The sequence below is a fragment of the Achroia grisella genome, unplaced genomic scaffold (assembly GCF_030625045.1).
Source record: "Achroia grisella isolate CSIRO2021 unplaced genomic scaffold, CSIRO_AGI_Agris_v1 utg308, whole genome shotgun sequence".
Taxonomy (NCBI): domain Eukaryota; kingdom Metazoa; phylum Arthropoda; class Insecta; order Lepidoptera; family Pyralidae; genus Achroia; species Achroia grisella.
Window position 1 is genome coordinate 1916571 of NW_026712791.1, and position 11898 is coordinate 1928468.

Here is an 11898-nt window from a genome sequence, read left to right on the forward strand (position 1 = left end):
AAAAAATTGACTTCATTATCGTGAACGTACCAACTCTTTGTTATCTAAATTACGTCTATTCTTTTTTTTTAGAATTTGTAGGTCTGCAGACTACTTTTGAATATATTGCGTCTGCGTGTGTGAATTTTACATGGAGTTAATTGCTATTTGCGTATATAAATACTTATTAATTGACTGGAGCTGTTAGCATTGTGGGTTGCTAATTTAAGTACTTATATGCAAATTGATAAAAGATTGTGTAGCCAAAAATAATAAACTGTCCGACATATGTAGCACATAGGTACCTACTTCTGAAAAATTAAAAAGCGAAATAGTTATGGTAACGTTAAATTGAATTTTTATTTTTAAAATAATATCATTTTACATGTGTCATTACAAGTGTAGTTTAATTAGGCAATATAAGGTACCTAATACCTAATTAGGTACCTTGTAATAAATACTATCATGCCATAAAACTACACTGCAGTGTTAGGTAAATATCTAAAATTCTGACATGCTATTTCATTCAAGATAGTTTTATTCCATTAAGTTGCATCACTTAATTATAAGTAAGCATAACTTTGAGTTTTAATTAAATACAAACACAGTAAAACGGCAGTCGAAGATTCTTGTGAAGTTAGGAGTTTCTGCAAATCAAGTGAAAGCAAGAGCCAACTGTACGAAGAGTTTTAGCCTAAGTGTTAGCTCCGACGAAGTTAGTTCTTCACAGCCATAGTAGATACTTGAACGACTGTCTAACAATTTTTTCAACTATTCGATTTGCGCCAAATGATTCCCATTTCCGTAACACCACTCATTTTCTTTTCAGATCTATTCATAAGGAAAGGCTATACTATAGTCCTATGTAATATAATCTATATTTCCCATTATTAATAATACACAGTACACTAATACACTTATATTACACTTGTCTCTCACGCAAACACACATAATTGCGGAAATAATATGGTCAGGCGTTTCCAATTAGGATTAAACGGAAATGTAGGTAACAGCCAATAATCAACAGACTTTTATCGTCTTTATATACGTACTTCATTGCCAAAACTGCATCTTCAAAAGAAATGCTAACCAAATTCTCTTAAAGACATACTTTTTTAAAAACTCTGCAGTCGTTAACTTAAAATCCCAACACTTCTTATATAACTATATCCCTAAAGAAACTAATCAATTATATAAAATATATAGAATGAAGTCATAGTACATAAAATAATAATTAGTACCTAAAAGCTGGCTTCCTTCCATATCTCCTGTTAGCAATAACTGCAAATTTACAATGAAAACCACCTATATCAGTCTCGCCGTTCCCGGTTATCTTTTATTTATGGTCAAAAATTTATAGTGGACGAAGCTACATCGTTTAATAAACATGTAAATTGCTGCCAGCAAAATTTTCCGTGATTTGTATATCTACTGTCGATAGTTGTGTATACTGGCAATACTTAAACCGGGTTGACATGATATCGCCATAGATATTGTTTAAGCTGCTACCTGCTATTCGGTCTGCTTTCGTTCTATAATATTATACTTTAGCTATGTTCGTCCTATGTGGTAAAAATTATCTTTACGATTCATTAGAGCCCATTTAACTGTTACAATCCTAAACTTATTGAACTTTATGTGATGATCCGATGCTTTGTGTCAGATCAAACATGTTGTCAGTACCTCACAGACTTCGCATTATCGTAAAGAATGCACTTTCTCAAATATAGATTAGATATTACGATATTGATAAGTAGGTCAAGTTCTTTATCAAGATTATTTAACACATTATTCGGCAATGTAAAACGAATCAATGTATCATAAATATATAAGTATTTTCCTGGTGTATAAGTGACAAGAAGAACATAAGGTTGCAGTTTTAACATTATTCTTTATGCTCCTTAGAGTCAACTTCATAGAGTGAAGTTTAAAACAGTAATACAATGGGTTTATGCTTTGTCTGAAGATAAACTTTCAGGCAGTAAGTATATGAATGATAAGTACTACATGGTAAGTAATATGCCAGGGTACAGATGAGACTGATACTCTTTTGAAATTTCAACTAACACAAAAGTATGTTATCTTTGTCACATCACATATCTCAGCCCTCGCGTCTAGCCCTCTATTTATGATGAAGGACCTTCCAGAGAAGTATTATTAACTTCTATAGTAGGATATGGTATAATATGTAGTAGAGTTTCTTGTGAATTAGTCACGATGGGCTAACTGAACCTTTTGATTAATTTATTATTCTCCATTGTATACCGTTAGCACAGATGGGATAAAAGAAATAGCGAACTCCGGAACTCCTTGATGGATGTTTATATTATTTTTAAATTTCGTAATTATGTTTTTTGATAATCTTTTTTGTATTAATCTGTTATATATCATATTAGTCGTATTCTCAGAAAACCCTCTATACCTCGATTTATTGATGTGTAAGTAAATAAAATTGTTAAGTTACACGTTTTTATTAACATATGACCACTGTTAGGCAACTGTATTCCACCTTCATTATAATCTGAAAAAAAAGCAGCCACAAGAACGTTTAGAATTTTCGTATTTAATTTCGCCTGAATGCAATATCGAGTTAATGGAAGGAACAAAAGAACTGGGTAATATATTTGCAAAGGATCTGCGTATTGGAGAATTTGCGAAGCAGAAAACGTAAATTTCATTAGGTTAAAACGTTTCAAATAAAAAAATTATCTTTGCAATTGTTCCAAAATCCTATATAATCGGCATTTTTAATGGAATACTATTGAATAAGTTACTTTTACGAAAAATAAAAAAGTAAAGTATAATTATTTATTTAATATTACAGCTCTAGAACCTGACCGCTACACTGGTTATAAATCGAAGCAAAATACAAAAGGATAGCTAGTTCAACTCTATATGTAAACACCTATGACAACTGTGAACAATGCATTTAGGGTTATTTAATTAAATGATATGACTGATTTAATATAAAATATACATAGCATCAATATTCAGCAATAATAATATTTAAATATGAACGTAAATTGGACTCCATTACTCGCACTTAGCCACTCATTTGGCTCTCGATGTGCAGTAATAATTATAATCTTTATTGAAAGTATTATCACAAATATATCGTATCACAGATAACATAATATTACATAGTCGTATACATTATATACAATTCTGAGTTTTATATATATTATTTTGTTAATATATATAAAACTATAGCCTATCTCCGTATGAATAATGTAACACTTCAAACATTTCCATATTTTAACTTTTCCAAACATGTAAAAAGTCTAATATTTCCTTTTATAACATAACCTTTTAGCCTCATCCTCTTCATATAACATTTAAACTTAAATAAAGAATTAAGTTAGGACTAAGTCTAATAAGTCATATCATCGTATCTTACTTTTTACTTTAGTATTTGTGGTACACAAAGTATGGAAGTGGGAATTGAGACAAACCATAATCTGTATCTGTCTCTATGTTGCCTACCTCTCAAATAGCAGTGGTTCTAGCAATGTCCTCGTAATTACTGTATAAAAATAAATTATTCTAAAACCATATACATATATTCCTACATTCGTATACCTATTGGAATAATCCTAGCAGTGATTATATCTATGTACAGGTAGATTTTATGGCCACGCCGGCATAATAAAATTTCATCAGTAAACATATCGTGAAAACTCGCCACCCAATCCAATCCCGTCAGGAAAACGTTCCCAATTTGTGTAAAAAGGAACGTTCCAAAACGGGGAGTTTTATTTATTTGAACTTTTCCTCTAATTTATTTTTCAGAATTTAACTGTGATTGAGGTCAATTACTTCTCCGCCACTTTTTCAATCAATGTCAGGATTGAACCACAAGGGGAGACCCGCACACTCTCTGAATCATTTATTTTCCTAGTGTATAGCAATAAACCTTCTTACTAATTTACTTTCACTAGTAATAAGTCCTGGAAAGTTAGCAATAAACAACATTTTTTTTATCAACAACAATACAACATATCTTTTTGGTTATATTAAGAATTTAGTCATAATTTAGAATATTTTCTATACATCAATTTTATTAATTTTTAAGCAGACTTCAAACAGATGGACGAATTGTGTTAATTAGACTGAGAGCTTGTGTTTTTATTTTTGAAGCGTCAAAGTATCCTTTGTTCTAGTAAAGAGAACCAATGTCAATTTTATCCAATCACGGTGACACAAACAAAAAAAGGTTTAACGGCCTCATATACAATTTTGCATACAAATGGACCAAACGTGAATTAGCATAAAATCACACGAGTTATTTTTTGTCTAGCTATGCAAAATCCCAAGGGTGAGAATAGCAAGCCGTTCGTACAGTTTTATGGTATGTATAAGATATAAAACACTTTTACTACTTAAGCCTAATTTATGTAATCACTACCCTTTACTAACGACTTGTTATCCCTTTAAGTTAGATTATAATATACAAAGCTTGATCTATCCGAATATTATATGAGGTTTAATATATTAACTTGTAAATACATAATACACGTCTTTCTAATTTTGTACTAAAATAAATGTTTTAATTTTTTTATAACAAGACTAATATTTAGTTTGAATTTTTTGTTTGTAATATTTCTTTGTTTGTAAATAACCATGCTATTGATACAAATGAAGGCGAAGTAGCGCTAATTATATTTTTTCAATGTATGGTTTAGAAATGCATCCGTCAATCTTATTATTTTTTAATTTTCTGCTACAGTCAGTAAAGCTATTTTGTCTATTAAAGCCTAGCCAGAGCAACTTACTATGTGTATAACACATAATATTTTTATCTTAAACCAACAAATGTAGCATAATTACACAGTGTCATCAGTACAAAAATGTACTGTGCGTACTGAAGAAATGATACTTTAATATTTTTTGTAAATACAAGCACAACATGTCAAGTCAGAAATACAAATGGTGATTTTGTGCGAATATCAAACGCGTGGTCACTGTATAGTGAAGCGGAATGTTTAACCATTCATTCTTTATAGTAAGAGTTAACATACGTCAAATTTCATTAAGATTAATTTAGCCGGTTAATCATGAAAAGGTAACAAACAGGCAGACACACTTTCGTATTTATAATATAGTAGGGATGTAGGTAATATAGATCCTAATAGTATAGTATAAAAAACTCGGTGAGACATTTCTAAACTTAGCAATATTGTTGACAATTGAATTGGCAAAGTTCTGGTTTAGGAAATAAAATGTAATATTACTTCGGAATCGGCACCATTGTAGTCACTAATACCACAGGAAGCGTAGTAATTACGTCAACTGAATAACTTTGACTTCGTGAATAATAAAGTCATTGTTTAAAGTTAACACAATACTTTATTAATAAAATTACATTTAATTTAATTTTCTGCAATTATTGCATAATATTCTCACCAATTAAAAATATTGAATTACTGTAATTTTTAATATATGTATTTCATATTATTGACACTTTTTCTTTTATTGGACTATCATTATGTAGTGAGAAATATTTTTGATAGGAATATTCGGATTTATTTTCTTTTAAATAATGCACAAAATCTAATTATTGACCTACCTAACTATATTCTTATGACTAAGATATGGATGTGAATTAAATATTTTCTTTTTAAGTCCTAAAGTAAACAGAAGTGCTAAATATAGTTTTATTTTAAGGGGTCTTCCTATGTGACGGCCTGTTTTTTAGGGATATTTTAGGATTTTTTTTCTACGACCAGTAAATATTTAGAGCTTCAAGTTTTTTATCATTTATTAACACATATTTGGACAGTATAAATATAAAATTTCAGCTAAAAATATTCAGTCAAACTAGAGTTACAGCGCTCTGAACACCCCCGCCTCGAAAAAAAGAGCTCCCACTTCCTCCACAATTCCGGCTGATCGGCTTATCTGAAAAAAAAAAAAAACGGCGTTTTAATTTGTAGGCTTAAAAGCACGGAATGACCTATAATCAAATGAATATAAAAAAAATTGGATTTTTGATAGACATTTGAAATAGAAGTTGCAAATTAGGCGTTTTTTTTTTTTGTTTTTTGCTATAAAAAAATCGAAGTTTTGAAAATTTTCGATTGATAATAGTTCATTCCATGCGTTTACATATGTATATTGAGTGTGCCCTGTAAATTTCAAGTAATTCGGTCCAGCCGTTTCTGAGATACAATGGAGGAAAGTTTGAAAAACACAGTTTTGAGAAAAACGCGTTTAAAGTTTCAAGTCCGTTAAAAACTATTAAAATATCAACTTACTCTCAATCGGCGATGCCTGGTCCATAGAGTATTCCTTCCTCTTCCTCGTGAAACTCTTTTAAAGCAGATTGTTCAGCTCTTGAGTCAATCCTGGCTTGTTTAACGACATCACTTACGCGCCGCTCAGAGCGTAAGATTCGCTTTTCATCCCGTTTCTCAACATACGCTTGGGCTTCACGACTAACAGGGCATCCCATAATCGACATAACTTTTAAAATACCTTGAAAACCTTCATTAAAGATAATAACTGCTAAGTAGCTAGCAATTTCAACAACTTTGGGACCAGAATGAAGATGTTTAACACTCACACGATAAAATAATTTTAAAGCCTAGGCCTCGGAAACTTGATCGCGAAAGACACGTCACTTTTACAAGTTTTACATATAACTATTTCAGAGATTGCAGCAAATACAGAAACAAACTCCAAAATGCAATATGCGAAATTCGAAGCGATGGGAACATTCATGTTCATGTTATTTTTAAGTTTTTTGGCCGAAGCTGATGTAAATACCGTATCATTTTGGTGGGTAAAACGGTTTCCACTAAACTTTCTTTTTTTACTACGACCAGGATGAACATTTCCACTCGTACTTCCTTTCCGTCCACTCATTATGAAAAAAAATAATTTGTAGCTGTTGCTCTCTTCGAAGTTCAACCAAGACTAAAATAACTTCGGTAAAATATTATAACAATAGAAATTTCTGTTTAAGTCTGTAGAAACGTGTCTAAACTTGTATAAACAAATATATTAATAAAAGGGAGGCCAGGTATAAAGCCGACGGTACACAATAGGCCCGGTCTCTAACTGCCAACTCACCGCTCCGAACCGCTCTTTCTTTTACCTGCTGTATCTTTAAAACGACTTCGAATTTTCTAAAATCGCTTTACTACCGTATTCTAGACATGTTAAGGGGGTCTTCCTATGTGATGGGTTGAAAAAATCGATTTTTTTTTTTCATAATAATGAAATTATATTATTTATTTATTAATATTATTTTTTACTATTGACTTTATTATGCAACTATTTATCAGATTATACATTCACGCATTTTTCACGCATTAGGTACAAATGCATTACATATGTCATCTATATACAATACAATTACTTAAATAAAACAGATATAGGTATACGGCGTCCGTGGTGCTGTTCATAGCACCACGGATGCCGGTAGTACCACACATGAAGGTCTTACAATTGACACTCAGGTAAGGTAGTGAAATTTGCAGGATCTACGAGTATACTACAGATTTTACGTTTAATTAACAGGGACTGCTTATTAGCGAATATTTGTTAACTTTACGAACGCTCCGCACCAAAACTGTCTATCCTGTCAGGAGCTGGAATAAAATTCTCTGAATTTTATTTCTCCCTACCAGCTGCTATTGCTCCATCACATTTATTTCAGAAAAATAGTGTGGGAAAGATGATGGTGTTGATTCCCGAGCGTAATACAGTAGCACCACCAGAATACAGTCGTTTTCCCAACAATTTTCTTACAATAGTCGAGAACCAACATTTTAACAGTTAAAATAATTAAAAATCATGCCAATCATCCTGTAGATTTCACTGCCATTTATTTCTCGTATTTTCACCCACGCAGATGACTTTTTACTAAGTCAGCCTGAAATAATTCCGCAATATATGACCTACTTTCTTCGATATTGAAATAAAAATAACTAAAGCTTATTCTGTGTATTGTCTAGTTACAATAACCATGTCCTTTGACCTATGGTAATCATGCATAACGAGGTGGAGCCGGCGGAACAGCGCGAAATAAATTCAAATGTAAAAGTAGCGGGCTGCCTCGTTGCTTTGTGCTATATGAAAACATACTTCTATGGGGAATACTCATACCGAGTGCAAAAACTTAAACTGTTTGCATAAAAGCATGAAACATGGAGATATTTATTTTAACAAACCGAATGCCTATTAAAATCTATTTCATGTTTATATTCATGCGCCTTATGGGTAAATACAATTATTTGTTCATTAACATTATGATAGTTAGGTACTATCCTGTAAACTATCTATAGGTACACAAAAACGTCGTTTACTAACACAAGAACGACAATATTAAAAATGTACATTTGTATAAACTCTGAATAACACATGAGTCATGAGTTTGAAGACTCATTAAGTCACAAATTATAGCGTACTCTCTACAAATATATATTAAATATTTCAAAAATTCAGGCTTATAATCCCATATGAAAGCTGCTTATCCTCTATGTATTCTGGTGTAAACATTACAAATAAGGTAATATTTAAAAATATACATTCGTCCTGTTAGTACAAGGATAGCGAAGGAAAGTATTTAACATCAAAAAAATGTTCTTTTACATTTACACTATCATTTTTGCGACATCAGCGGCAATAAAATAAATTGTAACCCAGCAATAGAATCTCTCACCAATTTGATTTTACTGGTGATACTCTATCGTTTCGTTTCACGAAAAAAGTCTGGGGTGACTTTATAAGGATTTTTATTCAGAATGGACATGTCGCTTGAATCTACTTCTCGAGGATTCCCTGGGGACAACCTCGCCTTGAAATGGATAGAGGACGTCTCGATCCATTTCCAATCCCAAAACGTCTACAAAACATAACTTATCCACATTTGCGTTACTTTGAATACTCGCCAATGTAAAAATTCTCAAACAGATACTGCTATAAACATTAATAATATTATGATTTTTTTTTTTCAAATTATTATTATTTTATATTTATTATTCAATGATGATTGATGATTAAAAAGAAGTATTATACAAACCTGTTTTAAACTGTGTCAAATGAAGAAAATAATAATATAATTCCGTAACTAAAATATAATAGTAGACGTTAGTCGTTTTTATGTCACTCTTTTATATTCATGTAGTGTTTTTGTATAAATAAAATTCCTAAAAACCTTTAATAGTAGAATCTATTATTTAAGTATTTCTTATCTTACTGAATGTGTGCTAACGAAAAAATTATATCAATCTACACTATAGTTATGGTAATGTTGTACAAACAAGTACAAAAGATTTCGAGCATAAATAATATAATAATAACAATGAATATTTGTATTGGTCTGCGAGTTTGCTATTTAGATATATATAATAATAATGAGCCTACTTATGTACTGGCATAGCATCGTATTAAATATAGATATATACTGTAAAATTTTATATAGTTTTAAATAAATAATGGTACAATATTTCATATATATAGGTACATACATATATTTCACAATACGACAATATGAACTGTGACAGATATAATATAACTCTTTATTTAGCTATTTAGTGTATTGTGTAATATGTTGTAAGTATATCTAATGCCAATATATATAATTGTTGTAGATATTCATTAATTCTGTAGAGCAAGGCAATGTGAACACATGTGGAATGGCGTCATGCTATAGAACTCGTTCTACCATATGATTAAACCAGATATTATTTCAATGACACTGGTTATTGTTTTTGTAATTATAATTTTATTTACTTACATTATTTACATTACAGACATTAAACTAACTTTGACCGAGATAGAAAGCTGTCCCGTGATAAAGTGATATACATAGTGATGTTTACATAGCCATCAACTTGTTTACTATTCTAATTAATTAAAAAGAATATATTGGATAATTGGATATAACAAGTTTCAGGTTCTAAGTACGTCCCGATACCACATCCACAACTAGAGTATAGAATTAGTGTCTCCGTATCTTATAATATCACTGTCTGTGACTCAAATAGAAACTAAACCGATCTGTTGAATTCAAATAGTCCATCTCTATCAGATTTTATCAGACTAGCCATCATCTACCCCCGGGCGACTGCATTGGCATGGTATAAAAGACCTAAACTAACTGCGTACTCAAGTGGGTCGCTGCAGGCACAACTTCCTGCAATGGGGTAACGCTGGGGTGAAGGGGATTCTCAGTAATGTAGACTAACAATTCCATTGCTAGCAATGTACCATATCAGATTAACCTCCACGCGATTCCCCCTGGTTCAATCAATGTAAATCGATGTTATAAATTCTTGGTTAATTTGTCGCAATGAGCTAACTGACCTGACTTCATGCTCAATTTGCTTGACCTCCACTGGAGCCCCGCCAGCATAAACCGTTAGCGCAGGTGCGTGCCCCATTCCATTATCATATATAAAAATTGGGTTATAGTCCAGGCGGCTTGCGGGGCTTCACCCCAAACCATGTTCTATCTCCTGTCTATATTTGTGTCCAACGTCTTGGAAGAAGAAATAAAGCGACCGATTGTGCTTTTGAATTTGCTAAGTTCTGGTCTAAGCATATTTAGGTTTACCATTGACACGAAAGAAGAAGACTGCCACACATGCCCGTTGATGGGTGACTTTCAAACACACACACAATATAATAATGTACATAAAGGTAAAATAGCCAAACAGACGATGTTGTATCTACAAGAACTTGTGTTACAAGAAATATATGTAACATTCCTACTTTATACTATGCTTAGTTTAGGATAAGTCACAGAAACCTCCAGAGTTATTTATAACAGTAATATATAGTAACTACTAATTAGGTATTCTGTATTTAAGACATGTATAGAACGTAACTAGTTGATTCGCTAATTGCTTCCTATGCATTACTTCCTCCACTTCTTATCTTATATTTACTGTCAAGTATAAAACTGTGGTTCAGGGTAATCCACATCGTATTACAAAACAACTGACGAACAGCTTTTTGGCAATGCTGTTAACATTTAATGTTTCTGTCTACCAAAATAGTTTTTTTATGGAAGTAATATTTGTTACTTCCACAACCATGTGTCCATAGATTAATATGCGATTCAGTAATGACGAAATGAAAAAATATACTATTCTTTTCAAATTATGTATTGTTCTTATAAGTATAGAATTAATAAGAATTTATTATGTATTAATCGCCGCTACGTTTACTTTTTTTTAGATAAATCTAGAAAAAAAAATATTATATTCTTCCATCATGCCTCAAACAGTCGCGAAATATAATCTATCTTAAAAAAGTATTGAAAAACCTATTTTCTTGGTACCGTCTTCAGGGAATGAACTACTGTAGTAGCGACAATACAAGAAAGTTTGAACAAAAAACATAGATACGTAGTTATTGCTAGACAAAAAGTAGATACTTTTGTATCGAAATAACTTAAATACATGTAGGTACATTGGTACATATATCTCAGTTGACTACCCCTTATATAAACCACAGCAATTTCATATGTCACATCGTTTTCGTTCCATGTTTGTTGACATGACAAGGACTCTTAGAGTTCACTACAATATATACTGAAACCGTTACAGATAAACACAGCAAAAAAGTATATATTTCATCAAATAATACTAATTAACTTATTTTTGTATTACGTAAAAGGTAAACGGCGAACAATAAATCGTTAATTCAGTAATAAATGACGGGTTTTAGATAACCACAAGATAGATCATATGCTTTTCTTTTAAATCCATTATTGAAAATATCGCTACTAGTATAAGTGTATATAAGATAATATACTCAATATTCTTTTGCTATACTTTAACGCATTTATTTTAAATAGGGAGAGTAGATCACGTTTACGTGATGCCCACTACTTGATGGTTGTTCATTGGTCTTAATTTACGTGATACCCATATCACATAAATTAAGCCCAATGAACAAATCGTCATC